At 39.1% G+C, this 27589-nt stretch overlaps 1 long non-coding RNA gene across 2 annotated transcripts in view; it reads left to right on the top strand.

The window, feature by feature from the left end:
• Positions 1-27589, top strand: part of LOC136163373 (uncharacterized) — a 77399-nt gene that overhangs the window by 31652 nt on the left and 18158 nt on the right. The window contains exons 2-3 of one of the 2 annotated variants that reach the window (XR_010662230.1): positions 4994-5079; positions 6580-6652. This is a non-coding gene — a long non-coding RNA (uncharacterized lncRNA). The remainder of the gene's footprint in view (positions 1-4993; positions 5080-6579; positions 6653-27589) is intronic. The other variant, XR_010662231.1, reaches the window with a different exon arrangement.

The following is a 27589-nucleotide window of genomic DNA, read 5'->3' on the forward strand; positions in this document are numbered from 1 at the left end:
AGAAGTAAAGGAGAATGCTTATTGCACAGTGGTCTGTTTGGCCCCTACAGGTACCATGTTATTATGTTAACCATCTCCACAATTCCCTGTTCTTCAAGACCTCTTGGCTACCCTCTGCTCTTGCATGTAATTATGATAACTGGTGTCTGGTGGGAAAGTACCCCCCATATAGGCTCTAATACTTTGGAGCTGAGTGTTACTGAGCTCAGTTCTGTGACTGCCTCCCCTACAGTCAACCAAGCCTACAGAGAGGGTCCACCATGAATATCTACTGATACTCATGTCCCTCCTATCATTGCCATTTTCATGGCCTTGGTGAATGATGCACTCTGTTCTCTGGGCTTCACTGTAGAACATAATCTTCTGGCCTGTTAATACGTTCATTCCAGCATGCCTACTTCTATTAGCCTCTTTATTTCTTCCTCTACCATCAGCCAAGGCAACCCATGCACTTCCATTTCTCTCAGCATTGGCCATAAGCTTTTTTTGAACCATCTAAGAGCCACACTAGCAGTGAGTTTGTTGCATCAATTGAGGTCCTTACCAAGATATTAAATATACTGGCTTGGACAGTAAATGTTTGCTCATTTAATCTTATATTCTGGATTTTTTGATATACATTCTAGATACTCATATCAATCAGAGTCTAGTCAGGAAACATAAACTATATTGTAATATGAATGAGATTTTTAGCATAAATAATGATTAAACCATACTATAGGGGAGTAACTCTAAGGGTGTAGAAAGAACTCTATAGTATCCCTTGGGTTGAGGAAGCATATCCATGGAAGGAACAACTTGGAAGGGAGATTCCGCACTGCAAGGCTTCAGACCTTAACTGGGGTAGGTGTGGTTGCAGTTGATGGTTGAGATGTTTGCTGGGTATTTTGGGTCAGATTTGGTCTGCTGTTGTCAGGCAGCAGAACATAACTTTTTGGAGTATAGGTAAGCTGAAGCTGATAGGTAGGCATGAAAAAGATCTGGGGTGCCATTTCCAGTGCAAGTCCCAGAGTTCACTAGAATTAACAATAGGAAGACTCCAGAGGGATGATCACCAGGTCCAGGCAAGGGCTGTGGGGTCACCAGTGGAAGTTGTTAGCTCCATGTACACTCTTGTACACCCATGAGAACTCCCATGCAACAGCAGTACCACTCCCTATTTCTTCCTAACAAGACAGAGCTCTCTTCCTCACATGTGAAGACATTCTCCCCCTCCCCCATCTAAGAAGATACACCATTCCAACAGTCTGATGGGGCTCTGTAGAACCAGCATCTTGAGAGACACCCATCCAGATGACGTCATGCCATATTTCAGGGGCTTAAGTTTTTCCCAGGCATGGTCCTTAGCATAACAAACTTGCCTTAAGTGAGCATTTGGCCGTCTGTGGAGCGCTGACACGTACCTATCAAATCTCTAGGATGTTGCTCTGCTGTATCTGATACAAGGAACTCTCAGTGAGCTCCCAAAGATATGCTGTAGCTCTCACACTCAGCTTTCTTTTTTTTTTAACTTTTTATTTTGTATTGGGGTTTAGCCAATTAACAGTGCTGTGATAGTTTCAGAACAATGAAGGGACTCAGTCATACATACACATGTATCCATTCTCTCTCAAACTGCCCTCCCATCCAAGCTGCCACATAACATTGAGCAGAGTTCCCTGTGCTATACAATAGGTCCTTATTGTTTACCAGTTTTAAATATAACAGTGTGTACATGTCCGTCCCACACTCCCTAACTATCCCACCCCACCCCCATCCTTCTCCCTGGCAACCACAAGTTCTTTCTCTAAGTCTGTTTCACATTCAGCTTTTATCTGCCTGTTAATGGTTAAAAGTTTCTCATCTGTAGGGCATCAAAACAATGTAGAAATAAGTAGTCATGTGCACTATCCTTGTATTGATGGCTATTTTTACTTCACATCTTTCAAATGGATTCACCTTGATGCATGGCAGAGACTACCACAGCGTGGTAAAGCAGTTCTCCTCCAATTAAAAAAAATGTCTGGATTGTTTAATCTGCAAAGATATCTCTTTCCACTCAGACATTTTCCCAGGTAACCACCTGTGAAATCTCCAACAACTGAGATGCCAACTTGTGTCAGAAACTATCTGTGCTCCACTTACCATTTAGGAGGGCATCGTTCTTGCCTTTCTGTGATGATGCCCTATTCTCATCTTTCCACTGCTTCTCAGACCATCTCCTGTGCACTTGCATCAGTTCATGCTTACTAACAAGCAGATACCAAGATGGAATTAGACATGGAAGAGATTTATTGGGAGAAGGAACTGGAGAAGGTGGGGAGAGGCTTCAAGCCACATGTAGGTCTGACATCTGTGAAATGTGAGAGAGAAAGTGGATGACCAAGAGCAGTCAAGTTTTGGATGGATATGCAATTTCAAAAAAGGTGTATCCAGGCTAATGAGGAGTCCTCAGACAGCACCACATATTGGAGAATCCCCACATCTTGCCAGATTGGGCCTGCCTGAGAGCCTCTGCCATGCTCAGGCATTGCCTGGGAGTGGCCTCAGTGTGAAAATGGTCCAGAGAGGCTGCAGAGGGAGGAGAGGCACTAATCAATTATTCTCCTGATAGCAGTAAAGTTGAACAGTCATTTTCATTGCTTCCTTGGGGAGTCTGCACTGCAAAGCAAACTGTAGCACTCATCAAGGAGGTAGTTGATGGGTCAGGAAACAGAGCTTGAGGAGACAGCAGCTTTTTGAAGTCATGTATGTAGAGGACATAATAGAGAAGGGACTGAGGCTTGGCAGGGTCGAGGACTGGTGGTATCCTGACTTACCCCAGCAGAGCTGGAGGCAGGCCATGAGCTGCATCAGATTTGAGTGGTAGTTCATGAGTCATCAAAGGTGCTGTGAGGGCCTTATACCATCAAAGTCTGGGTGTCACCAATGGAGTTGTTACTTTTAAACAGTGACAGACAAACAGAATCAGAAAGGCAGAATGGGAGAAGTAATTTAAAGTTCATTGGTTGGAATAACATATACCTGAATCTGCATTGCAATGTCCTTACCAGTAAAATAATAGTGTTGATCTCAGAGGAATGTGATGATGAGGATCAAGTGAGAAAATCTACATAAAGCTCTTCACACCAAACAAGACATATCGCACTCGTTAGATTTCCACTGTAAAAAATATTCAACAGCTAGTCAAAGACCAGAATCACAAAAGTTAAAGAAACAGGGAAGTGATAAGGATAAGCAGAGTGGATAGAATAATTCATTGATCATATTCTGTTGCCAGCAAGTTTTTTCCTGAAGATGGACTGTTCAGTATCTTTTGGTTCAAAAGAGTTCTTCAAACCCAGTAACTTAATTTATAGGGACATAGCAGTGAACAAACTGATTAAAATCTCCATGCTAATGAGCTTACATTCCAGTGGGAGCAGGCTGTGTGTTCCCATGTTTCTGCTGAAATCCTCTCTGTCTGCATTAAAGGAGCTCTCCCAGAAAACTAAGAGCTCAGCTGGGGAAGGGGGGCTGTAGATGGGTTTCAAGAAGGGTTGCTGTCTTTCAGTCGCCAAGTCATGTCCTGACTATTTCAGACCCCATGAACTGGAACATACCAAGCTTCCCTATCCTCCATTATCCCCCGAAGTTTGCTCAAACTCCTGTCCATTGAGTCAGTGATGCCATCCAACCATCTCATCCTCTGTCACCCCCTTCTTCTCCTTTCCTCAGTCTTTTCCAGCATCAGAGTCCTTTCCAATGAGTTGGCTCTTCGAATCAGTGGCTAAAGTATTGGAGCTTCAGTTTCTGCATCAGTCCTTCCAATGAATATTCAGGTTGATTTCCTTTAGGATTGACTGATTTGATCTCCTTGCTGTCCAAGGGACTCTGAAGAGTCTTCTCCATCACTCTAATTAGGAAGCATCAATTCTTTGGCACTCAGCCTTCTTTCTGGTCCAGCTCTCACATCCCTACATGACTACTGGAAAAACCATAGCATTGGCTCTATGAGTCTTAGTCCCTAATGGCTCAGATGGCAAAAAAAAAAAAAAAAAAAAAAAAAATGTCTGCAATGCAAGAAACCCAGGTTTGCTCCCTGAGTCAGAGAGATCCCCTGGAGAAGGGAATGGCAACCCACTCCAGTATTCTTGCTTGGAGAATTCCATGGACAGAGGATCCTGGTGGGTTACAGTCCATGGGGTCAAAAAGAGTCAGACTTCAAGAGTAGCGGAGAAAAGAATTCTCTTGCAACCCCCACTGGTTTCTTTATGAGAATTTTCTTCCATCTCAGTACATAGTATAGTGGTTAAGTGTGGGAACACGACCCATGCTTACATTCTGCCTTCACTCAACATTGAGTAGTTGAATGTCCTGGGTATGTTACTGTGCTGCCTAAATGTAATTTGCCTCTCCAAATCTGTTCTCCAGTCTTCTCCACCCGGCTCTGTATTTATGAGGCCAGCCTTTAGAGACTGCATCACTAAGTTTCCTTATCCTGTGGTTTCTAGTTGAGCCCGCCAATGTGATATAGTTCAGGAGATCAAAAAGAGGTTAGACAGGTCAGGGTATTGATTATCCCAGCCACCTACCCATCAGGTCACAGCTTGGCAGTGGCTGTGTCCTTCTATCAAAAGCTGTTGACTGTTCTTCCAGTGTTGCAGTCTGAGATAGTAAGAACTTTCTGATGGGATTAGCCTTTCACCATTGCTTGTTGGTTCCCCCTAATCTTACCAGCAACTTTGTAAATAGTCACTTCATTAAACCCTCTTTATTTACCTCTTTTTGAGGTGGTGTCTATTCCCTGGTAGGGTGGATCTCAACAGGTATAATTGTTTTTCATTTCTAAATCTTTTCCCTCACTTATAAAATAGAGATAATTAGAGCATTTATGTCATAAAGTCTTAGTGATGGTTAAATGAGGTGATGTAGATAAAATTCTTTGCATGGTGCCTACATCATAGTAAATGTTCAATTAATGTTAGCTGTCACTCTTGGTACTGTTATCATTATGACTATAATTTGTATTCAGGTCCTGGACATTGAGACTGAGATAAGAATTCTGAGAACTGGGCTTTCATCCAAAACCTGCACTCAAGTCAGGATACTTGGCAACATGTAAGTGCAACCAAAGATTGGGTCCCTTTAGACCATTGCATGATAAATCCACTTTGCCAGCATACAACTCACAGCAGGATAGTTCTGATCATCATTATTTCTGAGTGCATTTAAAGGCCAAATATTAGTGCCATTACAATTTACATTTCCCTTGATGCAAATTAAACTAATTTAGAGAAGGAATTCTTAATCAGTAGCATGAGGTAGAGGAAGAAACCTCTAAGCACCTCTAGGCATTACTACAACTTAGAAAAGCAAGGCTTATCTCATCCTAGATGCTGTATAATTCCTGAATATGTATTACAATGAAGGAAAACAGTACCTAAAGAAATGCTGTAATTTATCCATTTTATCTGTGTAATCATTCTAATGGCCTCATTATAGCTTGGATCAGTTAGCATATTTTGTCATAGAGGAGATAATAGTCCTAACGAGTTTGGGTTGTAGATTTATCTCCAGTCCTTATAGTCTGATATTCCAATTTGTAACTGCATGGTCATGATCACAAGAAGGATGGAGAGGCAGTGGGGGAGGGTTTGGTATCTATTTAATTTGCACAAGTGGAAGAAAACTCCAAGTCCGTGTTTTTCTGGTGAAAAGTGAAAGTGAAGTCGCTCAGTCCTGTCCAACTTTTTGTGACCCCATGGATTGTAGTCTACCAGGCTCTTTCATACATGGGATTTTCCAGGCAAGAATACTGGAGTGCATTACCATGTTACCATTTCCTTCTCCAGGAGATCATCCCAACCCAGGAATTGAACCCGGGTCTTCTGCACTGTAGTCAGACACTTTACTGTCTGAGCCACCAGGGAAGTTTTTCTGGTATTGAGTAAATAATATTATTTTTCTGTGCAACAGACCAATTTTTGGCATGTGAATAGAATAAATTGCCATGTAAAGAAAGAGCTGATATACAAGTATTAGTAATGCACCATTAGTGTCTGTGTTAGTTTCCTTGAGCTGCCATAAGAAATTGCCACAAACTGATTGGCTTGAAATGAAAATTTATTCTATCACAGTTTTGGAGGCTAGAAATCCAAATCAGCGGGGCTATGCTCTCCCTGAAGGCTCTAGGGGAGGATCCTTCCTTGCCTCTTCCTAGTTTCAGACAGTTGCTGACAATCTGGGCTTTCCTTGGCTTGTGTGAGCATTAACTCCAATCTCTCTCTCCATCTTCACATGGCCATCTTCTCTCTGTTCCTGTGTCCAGATTTCATTCTTTTTGTAAGAATACCAGTCATATTGGATGTAGGGCCCACTCTAACCCAGTATGACCTCACTTCGCATGATTATATCTGCAAAGACCCTATTTCCAAATAAGGTCACATTCACAGGTTTTCAGGGGGATATGAGTTTTGGAGGGACATTATTCAATCTGTTGTAACTACTCAGGGATTTAGTTCATCTCTTTGTGGCTCTTTTGTGCTCTTCTGTATTTTTTTTCTTCTTAGATATTTGCTTCACATCTTTTTACCCATTTTTCTTTCTTTTTAAAAATAGTTGATTGGATCATCAAGGGGAGAAAGATTTGAGTTACATCATTTTGGTGATTACAAAGCAGACAGACTGTGGGGTAAGTGGTTTGTCTTACTCTTCTTTACTCCCCTCCGTAGGATATATACTCATATTTTCACTATCCCTTTGCTACGTGGAAGATTATGGGTTGATGAGGGAAGATTTCGGTGAATAATGAGACATCAACGGGCTTCTCTGTATGCTGTTTTATAGTTCATAGACCCTAACAAGATGTTCTGCCAGGTAACTCCCAATCTCTGTTGCCCACTCCACAAGTTCTTCCTTCCCTGTGTTCTTTTTCCTGAAGCTACCTGCCTCCAACCAGGGACACTCCTGGTAAAAAGATTTCCTTTTGGCCCCTCTTAATATATCACTTAAAAGAATCCCACAGTTCTTTTCCATTTCCCAGCAAATGTGAGTTCACAGTAACTAAGCCTGTAGAACTGGTGGATTATTTGGGCAGAAAGGAAGTATAGAAACAGAGACCCTTCTGCCTTCCCAAGTCCTCTCTGCTCAGGCTCCTCCTCACCCTTCCCCAAGTAGGAAGAGTTGCTAAATTGGTTGTTCAGAATCTTGAAATACTGATGGGCAGTCTGATGATCAGGGTTACTGTGTTCATGCTCATGCACTCATGGGTTTTCTGCTGCAACCCTCCATCATGCTGCTGGTGTGGTGGGAACCCGAATCTGCCTTGTTTATCCCCACAAAGTATGCCTGCACTTGTTGGTCATTGCTTTAGTTTCTGGCCCATGACTGGCCAGAAATGGTAAGAGCCTACTGTAGGTTAGGAGTAGGGGTGAGAGGTGGCTCCACTTTGTAGTTCAGAGTATGGGCACACACAGCCCACCCTAGTTTTTTACCTTCATTGTGCACTGGCAGTAATTGGGCAGAACTAAGCCAGTAAAATCAAAGAAACAACCCCAGCACTTCACACATTGCTTCCCTTTATGTGTTGGAGGATTAGGGGAAGGGCACAGCAGGATATTTGAGTAGGGGTGGTTGTCAGAGCAGAACATGTATATTTTGGATCCTTTAGCCAAATATGTCAACATCCCAGCAATACTTCTAACAAGTATGTCACAAGCAATGTCTGCAATAAGAGAACTGGTTTTATTGGCTGGTTTAACTTATTCAGGCCATTGATTAGTTCAAGTAATTGGGAATTGGTCCCACTGTGGCAGCCCATGGTATGTTATAGGTAGCCCATTTCATAGGTGAAGCTATGTTACATTGTTGTAAGAAGTAGGAAGCATGTTCACACTGTTCATTGGGTTCTCAAGGTAAGAATACTGAAGTGGTTTGCCATTCTCTTCTCCAGTGGACCACATTTTGTCAGAACTCTTCACCATGTCCTGTCTGTCTTGGGTGGCCCTACCTGGCATGACTCATAGTTTCATTGAGTTAGACAAGGCTGTGGTCCATCTGATTGGATTGGTTAGTTTTCTGTGATTGTGGTTTTCATTCTGTCTACCCTCTGATGGAGAAGGATAAGAGGCTTATGGAAGTTTCCTGATGGGAGAGGAGGCCTTACAAATAGCTGAGAAAAGAAAAGACACGAAAGGCAATTGAGAAATGGAAAGATATACCCACTTGAATGCAGAATTCCAAAGAATAGCAAGGAGGAATAAGAAAGCCTTCCTCAGTGATCGGTGCAAAGAAATAGAGGAAAACAATAGAATGGGAGAGACTAGAGATCTCTTCAAGAAAATTAGAGATCCCAAGGGAACATTTCATGCAAAGATGGGCACAATAAAGGACAGAAATGGTATGAACCTAACCGAAGCACAAGATATTAAGAAGAGGTGGCAAGAATACACAAAAGAACTATACAAAAAAGATCTTCATGACCCAGATAACCCTGATGGTGTGATCACTCATCTAGAGCCAGACATCCTGGAATGAAAAGACAAGTGGACCTTAGGAAGCATCACTATGAACAAAGCTAGTGGAGGTGATGGAATTCCAGTTGAGCTATTTCAAATCCTGAAAGATGATGCTGTGAAAGGGCTGCACTCAATATACCAGCAAATTTGGAAAACTCAGCAGTGGCCACAGAACTGGAAAAGGTCAGTTTTCATTCTGATCCCAAAGAAAGGCAATGCCAAAGAATGTTCAAACTGCCACACAACTGCTCTCATCTCACACGCTAGCAAAGTAATGCTCAGAATTCTCCAAGCCAGGCTTCAACAATACGCAAATCATGAACTTCCAGATGTTCAAGGTGAATTTAGAAAAAGCAGAGGAACCAGAGATCAAATGGCCAACATCTGTTGGATCATCAAAAAAGCAAGAGAGTTCCAGAAAAAACATCTGCTTTATGGACTATGCCAAAGCCTTTGACTGTGTGGATCACAACAAACTGTGGAAAATTCTGAAAGAGATGGGAATACCAGACCACCTGACCTGCCTCCTGAGAAATCTGTATGCAGGTCAAGAAGCAAGAGTTAGAACTGGACATGGAAGAACAGACTGGTTCCATTCGGTAAAGGAGTACATCAAGGCTGTATATTGTCACCCTGCTTATTTAACTTACATGTAGAGTACATCATGAGAAATACTAGGCTGGATGAAGCACAAGGTGAAATCAAGATTGCCAGGAGAAATATCAATAACCTCAGATATGCAGATGACACCACCCTTATGGCACAAAGCAAAGAACTAAAGAGCGTCTCAATGAAAGTGAAAGAGGAGAGTGAAAAATTGGCTTAAAACTCAACATTCAGAAAACTAAGATCATGGCATCTGGTCCTATCACTTCATGGCAAATAGATGGGGAAACAATGGAAACAGTGACAAACTTTATTTTCCTGGGCTCCAAAATCAGTGCAGATGGTGACTGCATTCATGAAATTAAAAGACGCTTGCCACTTGGAAGAAAAGTTATGACCAGTCTAGACAGCATTTTGAAAATCAGAGACATTACTTTTCCAAACAAGGTTCATCTAGTTAAAGCTATGGTTTTTCCAGTAGTCTTTTATGGTTGTGAGAGTTGGACCATAAGGAAAGCTGAGTGCTGAAGAATTGATGTTTTTGAACTGTGGTGTTGGAGAAGACTCTTGAGAGTCCCTTGGACTGCAAGGAGATTCAACCAGTCCATCCTAAAGTTAAACAATCCTGAATATTCATTGGAAGGACTAATGCTGAAGCTGAAACTCCAATACTTTGGCCACCTGATTCAACGAACTGACTCATTTGAAAAGACCCTGATGCTGGGAATGATTGAAGGTGGGAGGAGAATGGGATGACAGAGGATGAGATGGTTGGAATGCATCACCAACTTGATGGACATTAGTTTGAGTAAGCTCCGGGAGTTGGTGATGGACAGGAGTACTGGTTTGTTTGCAGTCCATGAGGTCATAAAGAGTTGGACATGACTGAGCAACTGAACTGAACTGATGAAGCATGTACTTTGAAAGTGGCTTTATACTTATTCATGACATCGTTGTACAACAAAAGAGAATATAATTTCATAGTGGCTCTGACTAATGTGTTACTAGCTGGTCATTAGATCCTAATGTTTACATCTCTGTGTAATGCTTAGGTTTTACTGGACACAGCACTCTTGATACTGGTGTTATTGAAATATTTTTTATTAAGTTATTCAGTGACTAGCTTTGAGGTTGTGGCAATATTCTAGATCCTAAGTTATTAACTGAATATGTATTGGATTCTGGTTCTTTGCCTTATCAAAGAGAAAGGCTATTAAAATTATAAAGGGTTTAGCTTATCAAAGGTCCTTTGCAAGATCATTAGTTAAAACAGAATTTGGAAATGTAGCTTATTTCAAATTAAACCAAAGTATATATTATTTATAAAACCACTAAAACCAGCAGGGCTGTTAACTATATTTAATGGATTGTTAAAACAACAGAATTTTTAAATCCATATATATGAAGTCTTGACAAGATAAAATAATTAATTGATATATTTCTTATGAATAAGTGTTTAATATTTTTAAGGAATAATAATTTTACATATATCTAATTTTAGTCATTCGGTTACTCATTTAACATTTTTGTAGTTCTAAAAGAACCCAAGCTGATATAAATAAAGATTATTAGAAAAATACATAAAGTAAAACTATTAAAAATATTCTGTCACAGGTAGGATGCAATTATTATCTGTAGATGAGTATAATCATGGGTGACAGGTGTGACACAGGTAAAACTTGTAAGCAAGTTGAGAAGAAAGAGAAAAACATGTTTGTGTGCTACCTTCATTCCAGAACCTGAATGGATTCTAATGGAATAAACTCTTCCTTGTTTTTTCCCACAAGAACATGAATTTTTCACTTGAGTACCATTAACAGATCATTCATTGTTCTTGTTCAGTCTAAGTCGTGTCCTATTCTTTGTAATGTATCCTGTTCTTTGTAACTCCAATGGACTGTAGCCCACCATGCTCCTCTGTCCATGAGATTCTCCAGGCAAGAATACTGGAGTAGGTTACTATTTCCTTTCTCCAGGAGACCTTCCTGACCCAGGAATTGAACCCGGGTTTCCTGGATTGTAGGCAGACTTTTTACCATCTGAGCCACCAGGGAAGCCCTGTCAGTAAACTTTCAGGAAATGTCAAAGTTGTTCCATTTTCAGGCTGAGGAAGCAACACCTATAACCAGAGTCCAGGAGCACTCACTGGAGGTAAACTAAAACCCACAAAAATTATGTACTTATCCATGGTGACCCAGAAAATTGTTAGGCTCAAATCCTTGGGCTCCCGAGACAACCTTTCTTTTCGCTCTCATTTATAATGTTATGTGCTTCCCTGTTATATGTCTTCTGAACGAACCTCTCAGTGTGTGCTTTGGCATAGCTAAATTTTTTGAGGCTTTTACCTGGACCATGAAACACATGTTCCACTTTGTGGTGCTACACAGGTTCAGATGTAAAATGTGAATTGAGTCGTTATGACTACATATTGATTTCAGTCCTTTTGGGCAACTTCAACTTAATATCACTGAAAATTCCTTGCCCAGATTATGAGGAAGATGTGACCCCCAAAACTCCTCTCAACTCATTATAACCTTTCATCTCCTCTAGAGCAAGTGAACTGGGTACTATTTTCATTTATGCTGCCTTATCTTTAATCATTTAAAGAAATATTTAACTGTATGAAAATGAAGGTTGCAAGTGATGGAGAAAATATTCAAGGGGTGTTTGCACTACTTTTTTTTTGGCTAACTGGCCCAAGGCGAGTTCACTACAAAGTTACCAACCCATGCTAATGAGATTGTCTGAAATCTGCCAGCCCACTCCACTCTCGCTTCACGTCCTGTGCTACTGAAGTTTTGCTCATGGTCTCGGCATTGTTCTTCATGGTATCCGTGGCTGGGTCTGTTAAGACCTTTCATACAATAGCCTCAGAACTCTGGTTGCAATTAGAGTTTTGATTAGCTGTCAGTGATGTCATAGCCATGGTTATTTTAAATCCACTGTGCTAAGTGTTTTCCTTTTCTTAATGTACTGTAGAAATTCCATTTCTTGACAGCAATAAGACACTTCAGGCAGTGTGTTTTGGGGCCAATATTGCACTTCTCATGGAGTTAAGACACTTGGCCTTCAGCCTCATGACTTATATAACACAATCTGAGTTATGCTATAATCACCCAGATACATACATGGCCTGTTGTGTTTTATTGCTTAAATGGAACCTGTCCCAGTGCCTCATCAACTGACAAGGTGGGAATATAGCCCCGGATGACTGTTCAGATTCCCACTGGGAGCTGCATTTGGTCAGATCTCCTTCAGCCTTTCAGGGATTGCACTGAAACTCTGGAGGCCTTTGGTGTACTTACCACACAACAGAAATCAAACCCTCCAGCATCTCAGGTCTCCCTGCCAGACTGGCCAACTTAGGCTGCCAAATATCTCCCCCTCAACACATTTATTGAACTTTAAAACAGCAGAATAGCATTGAATGAAGTCCAGTAATTTTTATAGGATATATTTTAGTCACTAGACTTTGAAGACTATTCCAACATTAATTATAAAGTTTCTGTGTCTGGATAACATATTGTTAACAGTTATTTTGCAAGTGCTAATGGCAAGATGGAAGATTTCCAATAACTTTATTGAGGAAGTGGCAATTAAAATGTTGAGCACTACAGGGTACATACAAAGTAAAAATAACCTTGCAAACACAGCACTGTACTTCATGATAAACATGGGGGTGTACCCTGTATTTTCAAATAGATATGATATCTTTGCACTTTCCATCTCTTTTGGTTGAAGGAGGATCAAGAAGTTTCTATTTTGCTGGTTTGTTAATTTTTAAAGGCAGTGTAAAATGCCAGGGCTCTGGGCTGATTTGATATTATTTACCACAACATCATGAAATGATTTTAAGACAAGTTGTTATCCATATTTCTTTCAATAACAAATATCATTAAAATGAGATCATTGGCTTCATGTGACAATTTATGACTCTGGAAATGCATGAGCTGTCTTTTCTAAAGACTTTCAAAGCCCTCATCTAGCATGGTTTTCCCTCCAGAGCTCTCTGGTGTGACCACCCATCTTCCAAACTCACCCTACCACAGTCAGCCAGCAGCTTGGGGCTGTTCTCCAGTCAGAACCTGAGAGCAGAGTGGTGGACCACAGGAGGCAGGAGGCAGGATGGAGGACACTCCAGGACACATGGGATCAGAGGCAAGACAGAGGGTTGAAGGGACTTGCCCAGGGTCACAAGGCTGGGGATCTTTAGCCGGTGCATGTGGACTCCGGGTCCAGATATGTGTCATCTTCACCTTATTGTGTCCCATCATTTTAAATTCACAGTGCAAATTATTAATTGCACAATCAAGACCACTGGAATCAAAACAAACTGTCACTTGGTACAATTACATTTCAAAAAGGATTTTAGACCAAGCATACATTTGCTTTCCAACTTTACTTTGTTCACTGCTTTCTTTTTTTTAGCATATCCTGATTGCTATGTAGCTTTAGGCCTACGTTTCTCTTATTAATTTGGTGAAGTAATTTTTTTTTACCTGAAGTGTAATCTGTATTTCCCACTTTGGTTTAAAATGGAATGCTTATCATTTATTGGCTAATGATACCAACCTATGCTATAGTATCACCGTGTGAAGTTTCCTGCTAAAGTAATTTCCTTAAGGTTGTGCTTTTCTGGAATCAATGTATACTTCCACGGATCTTCCTTTGTAGATAATATCTTAAAAACACCATGTCTCTGAAGTTTTGTAAAAAGGCAATGGGATCAGGAATTAGCTCTTCTTTTCTCATGCAAGAACAATAATGAACATAAGAAACTGAAGTTACCAGGAGTTTTTTACCCACTGTGCTAAATAAATAAAAGATATTTAAAAAAATTTTTAAGGATCTATACTCAGGCAATAATTAATGACTTTTCTTCTTTTATAACCTCTGTATTTACAGAGTTAATTCTATATTTTCATATTTCTTTACTCATTTTTATGAATCCTAAATATTAAACCAGATTATTAGATTAATTTAGATTAGCTTTCTTAACTGTTTTGTTTAGCAGCATTTCAAGGGCATGTGATTTATTGCTCCTTATGAGAGGATTTATTATTTATTGTTCAGTAAATATTCTTGGTTAATATTGGGTAAATATATTACCTTTACACCTTTGCCTTATAGAGGGAAAATATGTCTATTTTTTCTTTTTATGTTCAATATGTTATGATGTCTTCATCAAATAGATGTTAAAAAAATGTGGAAGCTGAATATATGTGTTTAATCCATGGCATTTTTCTCTAAAAACCATATTCTTAATTCATGAGTCACAGAAGTCATATGTTTAGAAAAAAAATCATTGGTTATATGTAAATAACATTGGAAAAATTTTCTGATTTTCCAAGTGATTTTAAGACTAATAAACTAACACAGCGAGCACAGAAATGGGAAAAGCTTTCAGGTTAAAGCTAGCATCAGGGGTTTGGATAGTAAACTTTTAGTGAATTTCAGCATAACAATCTCACTCTTCTGTTTTACTAATATATCTCTAAGAATATTTACAGAATTGATTTTGAAATACAAATTTTTAGAGCTAAAAATAAAATTCATATGAACAGAATTTGGTTGAAAAGATGATCTTAGAAACTAAAGGTAGTTTTCCTGTTGGTAGCTGGGCCCCCTGGGAACCAATTAGTGAATTCTTAATCTAAATTAAATGTCAGGTCTCAAAACACTTAACCTCCAGAAAATGTACAGTTTATCCCCAGAATGGATATAAGTACTGTGTGATTAGATGGGAGTCATTAAAAATAACTTGAAATAATTGCTACCTATGATATCTCAGTTGGTAAAGAATCCACCTGCAATGCAAGAGACCCCAGTTTGATTCCTGGATTGAGAAGACTGGCTGGAGAAGGGATAGGCTACCCACTCCAGTATTCTGGCCTGGAGAATTCCATGGACTGTATAGTCCATGGGGTTGCAAAGAGTTGGACATGACTGAGCAACTTTCACACCACACATACCAGAGTCACTGGAAAAAAATAGTACTTACCTCTTACTGACATTGTGAGTTTTTATGACTAACACTCCAGCAAATTTTCCTCTTGATTTCATTCTATGTCCTCATGACTCTGTAACTGTTCTACCAGATACTAAGAACCAAGGTTTGGACTAGACTCAATGAGACTCAATGTAGCCAGTGAAAGACAGAATCTTCTAGAGTTTGATGGTTTGGGCTTTGACAACTGAAAGGTTTGACTTTAACTGCTATCTCTGCCTTCATGTCTTAGTGAATTTGAAAAACCCCAACTATGTCACTTTCAGACAGAATGGCAAGACGATTGTAGGGACTGAAAAGACAGATTTTAATACATTTTTCAGGATGTATTAAAAGTATGAGATATTGAGATATATTTTTTCATTTTCTTTGTCTTTTGCGTGTGAAAACAGTCTTTATCCCAATAACCAATTTGTTTCATTGTCTTGTCAAATTATCTCTGAAGAAAATTTTTGAAAATGCTCTTTTGAAAATATGTCAGCTATGATCAATGAAAGTTTTTCTTCCACTTCTAAGTCATACAGCCAGATAGCATTTTACAAGACTGTTCTACACTTAAATGTAGCCAGATGGGTGAGTTCTAGCCAATGGAATGAGTAGAAGTGATATATAGCATTTCTGAGTCTGGTGTGTAAAAACTTCCCCTGATTGACTCTCTATGCTCTTTTCCTTCATGTGAATTGATGCAGAGGGGTGTGGCAACCTCAGGAACTTTTGGTTAAAGCTGATAGAGCCACAACTGGGATAAGCACAAGACCCTGAATCAGTGCCTGGAAGTGACCCCCAGTAAATCAGTAACACTCATTTTGGCTGTACATGAGTGAGATGCATGTCTTACCCATTATAAGCTTTGGTTTTGTTTTTATAGCAGTGAGCATTACCTTAACCGATAATCTGTGTAATTAGAATGTATTTTCTTTCACAATTTGTTAGTTATGAATATTAGAAGTGCTGTTGTCAGCATTTAATGGTGTCATTGCACATGAGTGAAGCAGTTCCTGTTGAATAAATGTTTAGCTTTGTGACCGTATTGTCGTTTCCCTTATTTTTACTGTTTTCTTCCTTCCCTGAGTTTACTAGTACATGAACAGGCTAGTCCAATTTCATTTGTCTTTCACTGAAGCCACAGATCCCCTCCATCCCCACCCTGCCTCTGGAATTCTGCCTAAAATGAAACAGCAACAGAAGAGAGGTCAAGAACTTGGAAGGATTCATATGGGAGAAACCAGGTACAGCTTGATTTAATATCAATATTTCATATGTTCAGAGCGTGGAGTCTCAGCTACAAGATAACAGCCCATCATTTTTATGCCTTTCCATCTGTGAAAAGCTGTTCCTCAAAGCACAGCGTATGAACAACATAGCAGCTTTTCATTTTAGGCATCATATTTAGTGGGGGAAAGAGATCTTTTGATGCATAACTAGACTTGCAAGATAATTGAAATCTATGGAGTTTTAGGGCCAGACTCATAAAGAATACAGATTTCTTCCTGAAATATATTACTGGGGAAAGGTACAGAGCACAAATCTTTAACATAATGAAAACTTTACCTCCTGCATATATAAAACAAAGGTAACACCATCTGCTATCCACCAGTGAAGAAACAAGTACTTTATACACACTTAAGAGAAAGTAGAATAGGAGGAGCTACAGGGATAGAGTAAAATTTTAAAGAGGGTTTGGCAAGGGGAGGGCTGAATAGGCAAAACATAAAGTATTTTTAGGGCAGTGAAAATATTCTGTCTGATACTACAGTGATGGAGATCAAACCAGTCAATCTTATAGGAAATCAACACTGAATATTCATTAGAAGGACTGATGCTTAAACTGAAGCTCCAATACTTTGGCCACCTGATGTGAAGAACCAACTCTTTGGAAGAGGTGCTGATGCTGGGAAAGATTGAGGGCAGGAGGAGAAGGGGACAACAGAGGATAAGATGGTTGGATGGCATCATTGACTCAAAGGACAGGAGTTTGAGCAAACTCCGGGAGATAGTGAAGGACAGGGAAGCCTGGCGTGCTGCAGTCCATGGGGTCGCAAAGAGTTGGACACGACTGACCAAGTGAACAACAACAACAGTGATGGATGCATGTCATTATACATTTGTCCAAACCCATATAATGCATGACATCAAGAGTGAACCCTGATGTAAACTATGGACTTTGGGTGATTATGATGTGTCAGTGTAGATTCATCATGTGAACCAATGTGCCATCCTGGTGGTGAGTTTTATAATGGGGGAGGTTGTGCACATGTAGGGGTAAGGGGGTAGATGGGAAATCACTGTACCTTCCTCTTAATTTTCCTGTAAATGTAAACTTTCTCTTTAAAAAGTCCTTAAATTTTTTATAGGAAGTCAAATACATAATGCATTTAAATTTATAGAGTGAAGTTTTGTTTAAAAGATATGAATAATAGTAGTAATAATAATATAGATGAACCCCATTTAAAGCATTTTGTAGCAAAGCATCATCTTCATGGATCACAGCCTTCTCATGGCAAAGAGGCTTGGGTAATTCAATGAAACTATTAAGCCATGCCATTCAGAGTTATCCAAAATGGACAGATCATGGTAAAGAGTTCTGACAAAATGTGGTCCACTGGAAGAGGATTCTTGTAATCTTGCCAGGAGAACCCCATGAGCAGTATGAAAAGGCAAAAATGTGACACCAGAATATAAACCCCCGAGGTGTAAGGTGTTCAATATGTACCTGGGGACGTGTGGCAATTACTAATAGCTCCAGAAAAAATGAAGAGGCTGAGCCAAAGAGGAAACAGCACTCAGTTGTGGATATGTCTGGTGGTGAAAGTAAAGTCTGGTGCTGTAAAGAACAATATTGCATAGGAACCTGGAATGTTAGGCCCATGAATTAAGGTAAATTGGATGTGGTCAAGCAGAGGTGATGACAAGAATAAACATGGATATCTTAGGAATCAGTGAACTAAATGGATGGAAATGGATGAATTTAATTCAAAGGATGATTATATCTATGACTGTGGGCAGGAATCCCTTAGAAGAAATGGAGTAGCCCTCATAGTCAACCAAAGAATCCAAAATGCAGTACTTGGGTGCAACTTCAAAAACCACAGAATGATCTCAGTTCATTTCCAAGGCAAACCTTTCAACATCACAGTAATCCAAGTCTATGCCCCAATCACTGTGCCAAAGAAGCTGAAGTTGATCCATTCTATGAAGACCTACAAGACCTTCTAGAACTAACAGCAAAAAAAGATGTCCTTTTCATCATGGGGGATTGGGATGCAAAAGTAGGAAGTCAAGAGATTCCTAGAATAACAAGCAAATTTGCCCTTGGAGTAGAAAATGAAGCAGGGCAAAGGCTAACAGAGTTTTGTCAAGAGAAGGCACTGGTCATAGCGAACAGCATTTTCAAGCAACCCAGGGGACAGCTCTACATATGGATATCACCAGATGGTCAATACTGAAATCAGACTGATTATGTTCTTCACAGCCAAAGATGAAGAAGCACTATACAGTCAGCAAAAAACAAGACCTGGAGCTGACTGTGGCCCAGATCATCAGTTCCTTATTACAAAATTCGGACTTAAATTGAAGAAAGTAGGAAAAACCACTAGACCATTCAGATATGACATAAATCAAATTCCTGATGATTGTACAGTAGAGGTGATGAATAGACTTGAGGGATTAGATCTGGTAGACAAATGACTGAAGAAATATGGATGGAGGTTTGTAACATCAGTCCAGTTCAGTCACTCAGTCACGTCCAACTCTTTGCAATCCCATGAACCGCAGCACGCCAGGCCTCCCTGTCCCTCACCAACTCCCGGAATTTACCCAAACTCATGTCCATTGAGTCGTTCATGGCAAATAGAAGGGGAAAAAAGTAGAAGCTAAATGACAGATTTTCTTTTCTTGGGTTCCAAAATCACTGGGGACAATGACTGCAGTCATGAAATTAAAAGATGCTTGCTCCCTGGAAGGAAAGCTATGACAAACCTTGACACCATATCGAAAAGCAAAGATATCACTTTGTTGACAAAGGGGCATAGTCAAAGCTATAGTTTTTCCAGTGGTCATGTATGGATGTGAGATTGAACCATAAAGAAGGCTGAGCACCAAAGAATTGATGCTTTTGAACTGTGGTGCTGGAGAAGAGTCTTGGGACTCCCTTGGATTGTAAGGAGATCAAACCAATCTATCCTAAAGGAAATCAACCCTGAATATTCATTGGAAGGACTGATGCTGAAGCTGCAGCTCCAATACTTTGGCCACTTGGTGTGACAAGCTAACTCATTGGAAAAGACCCTGATGCTAGGAAAGATTGAAGGCAAATGGAGAAGGGGACAGCAGAAGATGAGATGGTTAGGTAACATCACTGACTCAATGGACATGAATTTGAGCAACCCCCAGAAGATAGCTTAGGATAAAAGGAGCCCAGTTGCTGTAGTCCATGGGGTCACAAAGAGTCAGACATGACTTAGCAACTGAACAACAGCAACAAGGAAATCAGGAAATAGAAGTGGATCCATAATTGTTATCTTTAGCAGAACTCCTGGCAAAATTAAAGGCAATAGAAAAATAAGGAATATCCCTCCCTTCCTATCTTCCTATCATTCCTGTGGCATTATGGAAACCGCCAATGGAAACCCCTTGAACCGGGTTCTCAGGTACCATAATACCATCCCAGGTCAAGAATTTGTTAGGCAGGTATTTCGCTTTACATTAAAGCACCCAACAGTACCGTGAGCTTTTAAAACACCAGGGAACACTGTGGCAACAAAAAGACGAATAAGTCTAATGATGGTTCTTATTGCTCCAAGCTCAAAGATGAAGATCATGGCCCTTACTACTGTACTATTGCAATAATATTTTTCCATGGAAGGCCTCTCTTTGTGAAATCAATGTGAATAATTCATCTATTTCATAATTCACATAGGAGCAGATTTTCAGAATAGTAGCACTTTTGTTGAGTTACACCTAAATCATAATAACATAAAAATTCCAACAAGAATTTGTGTTTAGGAGCATCATCTTTCTTTTGTCACATCTCTTTCCGTATGAACTGTAAGCTCATTATTCAGTATATCATTCAGTATATTATTCAGATGAGTCATAGAATTTCCTTTCTTAAATTCTTATGTGTAAGGAGATAGACTTATGAAATATTTTTAAATCATCATTCATTCAACTTTAATCAAAAACTTACTGTGTTCTAGTCTTAGCTATGGTAAAGCCTCAAGGAATACATAAACAACAACAACAAAAAAACTAAACAAATACATAAGCCAAGTTCAGTTCAGTCGCTCAGTCGTGTCTGACTCTTTGCGACCCCATGAATCACAGCACGCCAGGCCTCCCTGTCCATCACCAACTCCCGGAGTTTACTCAAACTCATGTCTATCGAGTCAGTGATGCCATCCAGCCATCTCATCCTCTGCCGTCCCCTTCTCCTCCTGGTGGAGAGGAGCTACCCCATGCCCGAGGTCAGAGGCGGTGGCTGAGAGGAGCAACTCCCTGTCCAAGGAGCATTGGCTGCACAGTTGCAGGAGGGCCTAGAGGAGCTACTTCACGTTCAAGGTCAGGAGGGGCAGTCATGAGATACCCCTCATCCAAGGTAAGGAGCAGTGGCTGCGCTTTGCTGGAGCAGCTGTGAAGAGATACCCCACTTCCAAAGTAAGAGAAATTCAAGTAAGAGGGTAGATGTTGTGAGAGGGCATCAGAGGGCAGACACACTAAAACCATAATCGCAGAAAACTAGCCAGTCTGATCACACGGACCACATAAACCAAAGCAGTTAGCAGTTATTAGATGTCATGAAGTGGTGTGAAGTATTTCATTTAATTCCCACAAACACCCTACAAAGCAAATACTAATAGGATCTTTGTTTTCCACATGAGCAACCTGAGGTTCAGAGTGGTTGAGCCACCCACCCAAGCTGGTGAAGGGCAGAGCCCATGTTGGTTCTTATCTAGAGTGTGCACTTTTCACCTCCACATGATGTCTTCTATTGTCTCTACTCTAGAATACTATCATAAGCTCTATTTGAGGGGACAGACATGTCCCCGCACATAATTTGGGGTTTTTGTTTTCTTGTTTTGTTATTAGCACTTTTATTCAGTTTATGTAAACTGAAAAGCTAATTGGATCACCTATTTCTTCCACACCCTACACTTTGCCTCTTACAGCCACAAATCTGTTCTCCATCATATCTATGAGCTTTTTATTTTGTTTTTAGATTCCACATATAAGAAGGATCATATGATCATATGGTAATTGTCTTTCTCTGTTTACTTTTTTCATTTAGCATGACATCCTCAAGTTTTATCCACCTTGTTGTGGATAGTAAGATTTCATTCTTTTTATGGTTGAATAATATTCCACTGTATAACTAAACTAAAATTTCTTTTTTTGTGCTTCTTTTTTATTGAAATATAGTCTATATACAATATTATATGTTACGAGTGTACAGTTTAGTGATTCACAATGTTTAAATATTATATTCCATTTATACTTATTGTAAAATATTGGCCATATTTCCTGTGTTGTACTATATAACATTGTAGCTTATTTTACACATAATAGTTTGTACCTGTTAATTCCCTACCCCTATATTATTACCTGTTACCCACCCCACCATGGGACTATAATTTGTTCTAGTTTGTTCTGTATATTTGTGTCTGTTTCTTGCTATATTCACTAATTTGCTTTATTTTTTAGTTTCCACATATAAGTAGTATACAGTATTTGTCTTTCTCTGTATAAACTACTTCATTTAGCATTATGCCCTTCAAACCCATCAGTGTTGTTGCAAATGGCCAAATTTCATTTTCTTTTTTTATGTGTGAGTAGCATCCATCATGTGTGTGTATATGCCTGTGTTTTCTTCTAGGAGCTTTATGGTTCCAGGTCTTACGTTTAAGTTTTAATCCATTTTGAGTCAATTTTTGTGGAGTATAAGACAGTGGTCAAATTTCATCCTTTGGCAGGTGGCTATCCAATCTCCCACTACCCTTTATTGAAGAGACTGTCCTTTCTTACTGCATATTCTTGCATCTTCCTCAATTTTTTTCATTAACATCTTACAGTTTTCAATATGCAGGTGTTTTACCTCCTCAGTTAAATTTATTCCTAGACATTTTATTCTGTTTCATGCAGTTTTAACCAGATTATTTTTAAATTTCCCTTTTTGGTAGTTCATTATATGTATATAGAAGCACAAAATATTTTTGTGTATTGATTCTGTATATTGCAAATCTACTGAATTCATTTATTAGTTATAGCATATTTTTGGTAGAGTCTTTAGGATTTTCTGTATATAATTTCATATCATCTGCAAATAGTAACAGTTTTACTTCTTCCTTTCCAATTTGGATATTTTTTATTTCTTTTTCTTCCCTGTTGCTCTTGCTAAGATTTCCAATGAAACCTTGAATAAAAGTGGTAAGAGTAAACATCTTTGTCTTGTTCCTGATCTTATAGGAAAAGCTTTCAGCTTTTCACCTTGAGTATAATGTAAGCTATGTACTTATCATATATGGCATTTATTATGTTGAAGTATGTTCCCTCTATACCTGTTTTGTTGAGATTTTTTCATAAGTGGCTGTTGAATTTGGTCAAGTGCCTTTTCTGCATCTTTTGATATGATCGTATGATTTTTATCTTTCATTTTGTTAATGTGGTGTATCACATTGACTGATTTGTGGATGTTGAACCATCCCTGCATCTCTGGAATAAATCCCACTTGATCATGGTATATGATTCATTTAATATATTGTTGAATTCAGTTTGCTAATACTTTGTTGAGGATTTTTGCATCTATGTTCAAATTATTCTATGTTCATCTAGATTGTTCAAATCGAGCAAGTAATTTGAATGTATTAAGAATGTACAGTGTGGGAGATCTCTGGCAGTCCAGAGGTTAAGACTCCATGCTTTCACTGCAGGGTGCATGGGTTAGATCCCTGGTTGGGAACTCAGATCCTGCATTGCCCCAGTGCAGCCAAAAAACCGAAAGCAAGCAAACAACAACAGCAAAGAATGTGCAGTGTGATTCTAGAGCACCGCAGAGGGAGAGAATAACTTGTGCTGCAGAAGTGGGGAAGAAAGGATGTGATTATATTGGGGTTACTGGATGAAGAATGAGGGACAGACACTGCAAGCAGTGAGGAATTGTTTTCAGACCACAAAAGGCATGGTATGATGCACTAGTGATGGGATTCCAGTGTGGAGGTTATGAAGAAAAGTAGACAGAGGCCAGATGGTTAAGAAGTCTAAGTGTGCAAGATGTTGAAAAGGGCCTTACATAGAGATATTAAGTGGCTTTTCCCCCCCAAACAAAGCTGTTTGTAATGCGGAGAATGGGCAGAAACAATGATGGGTGGGCAGAATGACCACCTTTGTACTGTCATTTATTTATTTTTTTGTTTCTGAGTATATTGTTTCAGAAGAAAGAATGAGATTTATGTCTTATGGAAAAATTTATATATGTATTAAGGGTCTGCTCTGAGCTGTTTGCTGTTTGAAACTTTGCATGTTATTTTACTTAATCCTCAAAAATACTTTTGCAGTTATGCTGCATTTATGTTTGCTAATATATGTCTAAAAGCATCCTCATTTTATTGATGAGGATTTGGAGGCTCTGAGAATTTAAAATGCTTGTCCTAGATAATTCAATTCTAAATAGCCAAAGAATGAGTTCTAATTATGTTTTGAACAAGGAAAGTATAGAGTTAGGTGATATTTGCAACCTTTCAAATGGCTTTATTGAGATGTATAAGTTTAGCATGGCTGTGTTTTAGAAAGTCTAAATAATTTTTCAGTCACACCTAATATTTGGTCAGTGTTGATCAGGATGGATTTTTAGTCTTCTCATTTTTAAACATGAATTTTAAGTTAGAGTATATTCATATTACAGTGAACTCTAAGGGAAATGACAAACAGAACAGCTCTCTTAGATTCACAGCAACCTACATAGCAAATCTAAAGAAGCTGTGTAGTCCTATCATACAAACATATTTTTGATATTGATTTCTGGAACCATGCACTGTCTGCTTGCCATTCTCTGCAGTGGGAGTTCAGGCAACATCCAGCCAAACTAAAATAGATTTTGCAGAATCAAATTGAATGTTTTTTTTTTTTTTTTTTTTTTTTTTGGTATTTGCCCTCAGTGTAGCACCATTTCTCATATACTTGAGACTGACCTAAGTTTGGGAGATTTGCCAATCAATTGTTCAGACTTCCTTCTTTATTTTATAACCCGTAGGATACTACTGACCAACACAGGAAAACATCTGTAATAAAGAAAGCCAAAAGCTACTAAGAACTTAATATTAGATGGTCATCTTTTCCTTTTTATAGGCACTCCAGAGTTGAATAGTTGGCTCAATCAAACCAGTTATCTTTAATTAATTACACTCTTCTAGAGGTTGATGCCTTGCTTTGTCCAAATCTTTACAAGGTAAATAGGATAATTTGCCTACAATTCCAGCATTCAGAGTAGAGCTGGGGAAGGGGGTGTTAACAGATACAGCACCACTCTTTTTCACTCCTTAACAGAGGATTGAAGTTCAGCCAGAGGTCTTGTATAATAGGAGTTTTTAAGAGGATATTTAGTGAGGTCCCTATTGGAACGTTATCTATATCACAAACAACCGTACATCATTTGGTAATCATGGGCAAGTTTCAACTCAGGAATGACTTCGTGTTGATTAGCTTTATGTTAAGTGGAGTGGCCCCAATTTTGAGGATGCCAACATACTTCTATTCTATCAGATCCCTCATGTCAGGCAGTATTAGCTGATAGAGGAGCAGAAGTAGAGGAAAGGGAAAGAGGTTCTGGAGCTATCCCTGGACACCAAGCGGTTTTGGCCCAGCCTTCCTGGCTAGGAAATAATACGAGAGAGTGGGCTTCATGGTCTCCAAAGGCTATGAAAGCTTATGACACTCTGCTCCTAAGCTCTGTCATTTGCTCTCTTTGTGTGAATTCAGGGGTTCAGCTTTCCAACCTGAATGGCCAGTGAGAGTTCCCAGCAGGGCCATCTGCTGTTGTTGTCATGAAGACAAACAAGGCTGCATGCTCTACACTTCCGACATCCGAATGCAGTTGTACTTCTCCTGGCAGCCAATGGAAGCTAAGTCAGCTCACCTGCTTTGCAGAAGTGACCTGGCACCCAGGCTGGGCCACATTTCTTCATTTTAATTGTTTTAGTTTTCATAGAAAATCTGCACAGGCCTGCTAATTTAGTGGCTTTCAAACATTTGGAGACACAACCCACAGAAAAAAAGCAAAAATACAGAAATGCATTTGATACATACCTAAAAACTAACATATAACTTGTAGAAAATTTTCACGAAATGACACTTAGCCTTATTCTATGTGATGCCCTCAAAAAATATTTTCATTTTTTATGTCATAACCATGATAGATTGTGGCCTACAGTTTGATAAGCATTGTTCACACTGTTTTAACTAGATGAGGCACTTGTTTTTATTTCATTTTCTTTTCTCAAAGAGAATGTATATCCTCGAAGGCCAAGGACATTACACAAAAGTGTCCTTGTATTAAATAAGGCAAATTATGGCAACTAGTAACTAGAGGCATTTCCTTATCATCACTATTACTGCAGTACCACAAAAAGGTAGCCTTCATCATTTTAAGGTCGCTTACATGTCATCCATATCCTGGAATCATACCTGAAATTTACAGAGTTAAAAGACTTTTACCCAGAAGTCAGGTTTTACTTCTAGGAAACAGTAATGAAGTTTCTCACCACTTCTGATATTTTCTCTTATTCCTGCTCAGTCATGTTTATTGAACTTAAGGTTATAGAAATTTTCCGAGGGCTAGGAATTTATTAGCATATAAATCTTCTATTTAAAAAAACTTAATTTCTATATATAGTTTGTTGACTGAATTGAATCATATCTTTTTCATGCTTTTCACACTAAATATATTTTTAAGGAAACCTGAAACATTCACTTATTTTTAATGATGGTTTGATTGTTGGTGTGTACTTTTATGATACTGTTATATAAATCCAGTAAGTTTTAAGCACCTCCCAATATTTTTTCATAAATCTTAACTATGAATTTCTCAAGTGTTTTATAGGCAGGTAGCACAGGGCTCCACATGTTCACATTCCTTGCACAATGTCAGACTAGGCATAGGAGAAAAATATCCAGGATTTCAGATTTTTAATAAATTCTGTAAGCAAATAAGCCTATTTTATATTAAGGTGCTTGATAAGGATTTGAATTAGGTATATTCTAATTTAAGCTTTTCAGTGTTCTGGGACTGTGAGTGGCCATAACATGGTACTAAGAAGAGAAAATACACAGCAGTCCTCCATAGACTCTTCCACAGCAACAGACTGTATTTGTTTTCTTAATTCACCCATCATTCATTCTTTCTTTCATTAGGTTGTCCGTAAACATATGTCAAGTGTCAGCCTTGTTGTTTGGCACTTGGCAAAAAAAAAAAAAAAATTGGTCAAAGGCATCTAAAGATCTGCAGGACGTGGTCCTGATCCTTAAGGCGCTTGTAAGTCTGCAAAGTCGTGAATCGCTGTGCTAACAATCGCCGGTTGGTGGTGCCGCCACTGCTGTGCTCTGTGTGCCAGGAAGCAGATACCCAGCGTAGTAACGTCAAATGGCTGTGGGAAAGACTGGGAGGACTATGAAACCTCTTTGGAAAAACAGAGAGCCTTTGAAGAGAAAGTTCCAACAAGCTTCCAAACAGAATGATTAGTCTATACAAATTTAGTTTCTCTAGTATAAATGGTGATACCCAAGATGTATACCCAGCATCCATAGGTAGAATGTGGGGTGTGTAGAATAAGAATGGAGAGCTAGGGTGAGCATTATACTAGAAGCCTTCAAATGAGAATGGAAATACTTGTCTTGAAGTAGTTGTTAAATATCCATGAATTTTTAAATATTTGAATTAAAGTCAGATAGTAAATGCAGTTGATAGTCTTGCCACAATTAATCTTAACTGTAAGTCTGCACAAGAGGAGTAGATGCTAAATCTATATTGACAGATGGGTTTGATCAATGAAAATGCATAGATATTGAAAGAAATTTGGAGAGAGGGACGTTGGGAAACACAAGAGAAAACTGGATTCCAGTTTAACTCACCGATTCTACTGACATCAACTGTGGAGAATCAAATGCTGAGAAACAAGCATTTCTAGAGAAGTGTACTCAGGTTCAACCGTTAAAACAAACTTCATTCTACCAGTTGCTCATAAGGCATAGAAAACAAGAAAACAGATAAAGGCCTTCTGAAATATCTCGTAAAGTTGCCATCTGGTTTCTCTGGCAATCTCAACAACGATGATAGGAAGAGAGAAAGAAAAGAGCCACACAGATACTACTAGAATGATGCTGACCCAAGTGGAGGACTGGTTCAATGGAAGCTCAAATAGCTGACCCAAGGTAGTATGTTAACTCAAGTCTCCCATGGAGCAATGGAGCTTGGCTATCTGACACATTTATAATATGCAATTCTGTCTCTTTT

The sequence above is a fragment of the Muntiacus reevesi genome, chromosome 3, assembly GCF_963930625.1.
Source record: "Muntiacus reevesi chromosome 3, mMunRee1.1, whole genome shotgun sequence".
NCBI lineage: Eukaryota > Metazoa > Chordata > Mammalia > Artiodactyla > Cervidae > Muntiacus > Muntiacus reevesi.